Source organism: Triticum aestivum, chromosome 2B (genome assembly GCF_018294505.1).
Source record: "Triticum aestivum cultivar Chinese Spring chromosome 2B, IWGSC CS RefSeq v2.1, whole genome shotgun sequence".
Classification (NCBI taxonomy): Eukaryota; Viridiplantae; Streptophyta; class Magnoliopsida; order Poales; family Poaceae; genus Triticum; species Triticum aestivum.
In genome coordinates, this window is record NC_057798.1 from 713,394,616 (window position 1) to 713,399,662 (window position 5,047).

Sequence of the window (5,047 nt, forward strand, 5' to 3'; positions counted from 1 at the left end):
TTGCCAACAAACTTATATTATGGTGTTGTTCTAAACCTAGAAACTTTTGATGCTTTATGTTACATATCATATGAAATGCATCAATGGAATGTACTGAATTATCACTATTTTGTTACTGGGTTGGATATGATCCACCTGGCCGGCCAGCCCTAGGGAAAGGAAAAGGGGAGGGCAAGTCCCTTCTTCCTTCCCCTCCTCAAGGGAGAAAGGAAAGGGGGGGGGGGGGGGGGGGGGGGGGCACCTTCCCCTTCCTTCCCCTGACGCCTATACAAGGAGGGGGGGGGGGGGGCGAACCAGGGCAGGAGCCCAAGTGGGATTCGGCCCCACTTGGGGTGCCCCTTGGCCTCTCCCCTCTCCCTCCCACCTATATATTTGAGGAGGGGGGCTCCTAGCACACACCAGATCAATTGTTAGCCGTGTGCGGTGCCCCCCTCCACCGTTTACACCCTCGGTCATTTTTTCGTAGTGCTTAGGCGAAGCCCTGCGAGGATCACTTCACCATCACCGTCACCATGCCGTCGTGCTTAAGGAACTCATCTACTACCTCGACGTCTTGCTGAATCAAGAAGGCGAGGGACGTCACCGAGCTGAACGTGTGTAGAACTCAGAGGTGTCGAATATTCGGTACTCGATCGGTGGATCGCGAAGAAAGTTTGACTACATCAATCGCATTGTGAAATGCTTCCGCTTACGTTCTATGAGGGTACGTAGACACACTCTCCCCCTTGTTGCTATGCATCTCCTAGATAGATCTTGTGTGAGTGTAGGAAAATATTTTTGAAATTGCATGCTACGTTGCCCAACAGTTTTTCCTCTAAACTGTTGTCTGAGCTGGGTTTTTTGACTGACCACATATTTGGGTCACTCGATTTCCTACTGGGCTGAAGCCCAGCCCATCTCTCTTTACGTTCTTTTTCTTTTGTTTTTCAGTTTCTGTGTGTTCTGCTATTGTTATTTGTGTTTCTTTATTAGTTGGTTTTAAATTTCATGAGGTATTTTTGGGATTTGGGTGAGTATAAATGTATACACAAAATACTGTGTAACAAGTGCAAAAATTACACTATTATTCGATTATTTTTGCATACTACAAAAGTGCAATTTCGGTGCAAAGTTGTGTGCAAGTTTTTTTTCATTTTCTATTATATTTATTCTTGAAGAGTAATACAAATGGCACTAATTCATTGTAAATTATAAAACTCATTATTTTGATTTTTCATTTAGTTATTATTTCATTTTCTTTCTTCTTTAAGGGTTATATCAATACCACGAATTAATCCCTTCTCACTAATTTTTTTGCAATAATAATTTCACTGTTATATATATGCTTATTCTTGCATATTTATGAGAACATAATTTTTGTGTATAACATGTGCAAATTTTGCAATACTTTTTTTTTTACATTTCTCTTGTTTTCTTTCTTCTTAAAGGGTAATAATAATGCCACCAATTCATTCTTCCTTAGAAAACTCATTATTTTGATAATGTTTTAATTTTATTTCATATCCTTTCTTCTTAAAGGGTAATACCAATGCCACTAATTCCTTTTCCATATAAAACTTCATTATTTTGCTTTATTATTATTTTGTTTTCTTTCTTTTTAAGGGTAATATCAATGCCACTAATTCACTCCTTATGAAATTCCTTTTTGTGAAAATTCCACTATCGTATGCTTATTGTTGCATATTATAAAAAACATGATTTTGTGGATATTATGTTCAAACTTCGTCATTGTTTGATCTTTATAATTTAGTTCTTAATGGGTAATACCAATGCCACTAATTCATTCTTCTTTAGAGAAGTTCATTATTTTGATTTGTATTTAGTTTTTATTTCATTTTCTTTCTTCTTAAAGGGTAATAATAATACCATTACTTCATTCTTTCTTAGACAACTTCATTATTTTTATTATTTGGATTCTATTTCATTTTCTTTCTTTTTAATAGTAATACATCTTTTTGTCATTTTTTATTTTAGTTTTTATTTTATTTATTCTTAAAGGGTAATAGCAATGCCACTAATTCATTCTTCCATAGAAAACTTCAGATTATTGTTTTTATTTTAGTTTCTTTTTGTATTAGTACATGATGAAGAATAAGGGTAGAGAAAGAAGAAGGTGGCTCGACCTTTGGATCTTAATCGAGCAGTGGAGGTGATTTAACTAAACGCCCTAAAAAATTATGCACCTATCAAATAATAGTCCACATACAAGGGATATATACTCACTAATTTTTATGCAATATGTGTGTGATTCATAGCACTTTCTAAAAAGTCTTATTATGAAACAATTCAATTTCTATGCCAATTGTGTGCAATTTTGTGCCGTTTTTGTTTTACGTGTCTTTACATTATCTTTATTCTTTTAGGTAATACAAATGCCCTTTATTCATTCTTTCTTAGAACAAATTATGTTTTGTTTTTAATTTTGTATAAGCTTTGGTTTTAATTTTTGTTTAGTGAGTGTTGCATGCATGTGGTCCTATTTATTTATCCAGCAAAGTTTAGCTGTGAATGTCATGTATGTGTAACCCATCGATGTATGACATGCCCAGGAAATAGCAAGCATGTGATGCCAAAATGGTACTCCCTCCTTCCATATATATCGGGCCTAATACATTTTTTGAGGTTGCCTTTGACTATTTGATAAGATTAATAATATGTGAAATGTATAATGTGAAAATTATATCATCAGAAACTCCTTCCACTTACAAATTTGATGATGTGCTTTGTGTAACTTGCATGTTATATATTATTGCTCTAACATGTGGTCAAAGTTAGCCTCAAAAAACATATCAGACCCTATATACATGGAAGGAGGGAGTAGGTTCTTTCATCCTCCTAAATTTATGAATTGTGCATGGTGAAGAGAAGAAAACAACCATGCATGCATCTTTTGACCACGCAATGCACTCCGTATTTTGTATTCGTATTTATTCTCTTCTTTAGTTTATGTTGCACTGATGTAACACTAGTAATTTACTAAATCTTGTGTTGCGTCGAGCTGTTGGGGCAGCGGCGGTGTCTAGATGGTGTCCTTCACACGAGGAGTGGGTTGGTGGCGCCAAGGCATACGCGTCCACATCTTGTCAAAGAGCTTGGCATAGCAGCTGAGAAAATTACACATTCACTTCATGAGTCTGGCCAAAAGAAAAATAGCATATGAAACATACACTTCACGGCCATCGATATTTGAAGTGGCATATACAGCCGCAAACAAATGGCTTGTTCGGCAACTACAAATTAGGTAATCTGCGAGTCTGTATTGGTGCTGAACTGCTTGCAGGCAGGGACGTGGTTGAGCTTGTCGTGATGTGGTCTATGGAATCTGAAGTTCCATCTAAAAACTACTTCCTCTGTCCTATAATGTAAGACGTTTTTGCAAGCTAAAATAGCAAGGGCCCTTTCGCTCGAACTGACTCATTGCTTTTTCGTTGATACTAGCGTGCGTCAAGAGTACCCACAGGTACGTGATGAGTTCGCCGCCGATTGCCAGCTTCTGGACGTAGCACGGCAGACAGCAATATCCCCACCCGCATCTTGGCAAGACCCTTCTACCGTAATCCATCCAGCATCTTGTCACACCCCGATCTAAATCGGAGGCCGATCCAGAGTAGGTGGAGTAGCAGAGAGGGGATGAGTTGCGTGGAGAAGGGGATGAGCAGAGGAACAGGTTAGGTGAGGATTTCAGGATTCAGTTACAGCCTGTCCAATACACTCGCCCACCCTGGGCTTAAGTACACGACGCACTCACGCGGCCCTTGGCCAGCTGGCCTTACAAGTGGATCCAACGCACTCGCTACACTTGGACCTGGTCCTTGTAGTCACACGGCGGTGGCACACCTCGCCGTTGTGACATTCTCCCCTTCTTGAGACCGAGCCTCTTCTTCTGCGGCGTCATCTTCCCAGATTGCTGCCTGTGGATAGCGCTGCCGGAGCACCTCATAATCTTCCCATGTAGTTGCTGGTGGTGTTGTGTCCCAAGCCACTTGTATCTGAATCACTGGTGCATCGCCGCGCTTCGACATCTTTCTGTTCAGAATCTTCACTGGCATAGTGTCGACTGTCGTCAGATCGGTGATAGCAGGTAATTCAGAGAAGACTGGAGTGTAATTGGGTGTAAACGGCTTCAGCTGTGACACATGAAAGACCGAGTGGATGCGGCTGTCAGCTGGTAGATCCAACTTGTAGGCGGCAGGGCCAATCTTGGCGAGGACCGGGAAGGCCCCGAAGAACTTGAATGCCAACTTGGGGCATGGGCGATTGGCCACGGATTTCTGCATGTAGGGTTGCAGTTTCAGAAGAACTTGATCCCCCACCTGGAAACTGCGCTCAGTTCGCTGCAAGTCTGCAAATTTCTTGTACTTTGTTTGAGCCCGTGTCAGTTGAGCTCGTAGGTTGTCCTTGTGTATTGCCCAGTCCCATTGCTCACCGTCCGGCATGGTGGGAGGAGCTGCTTGCCAGGTTACCATGTTTCCCTCATTTGCTCCAACACCATACAGAGCCTTAAATGGAGAACAACCCAGCGAGGAATGGAAAGAGGAATTGTACCAGAACTCGGCTGCAGGCAGCCAGCGACGCCATTGCTGTGGAGTGTCATGGACCACACAGCGCATGTACATTTCCATGCACTGGTTGACACACTTGCTTTGTCCGTTCGTCTACGGGTGGTAGGCCGTGGAGTAGAGTAGCTTGGTGCCCGCGCCGGCCAGAAGCTCGAGCCAGAGCACGCTGGTGAACACCTTGTAGCGATCGGAAACGATGGAGGAGGGTATGCCGTGGAGCTTGACAATGTTGTCCCAGAACGCCTTGGCCACCCGCGCGGCTGTGAACGGATGCCGCAAGGGAACAAAGTGCGCGAACTTGGTGAATCGATCGACCACCACCATGATCGTATCGTGACCTTCAGATTTGGGTAGTCCTTCGATGAAATCCATCGTCAGATCTTGCCATGGTGCCGTGGGGATGGGCAGGGGTGCTAACTTGCCCGCGGGCTTGCGCAGCTTGTGCTTGGTCTGCTGGCAGACTTGGCACTCCCGCTTCAGCCCTTTCC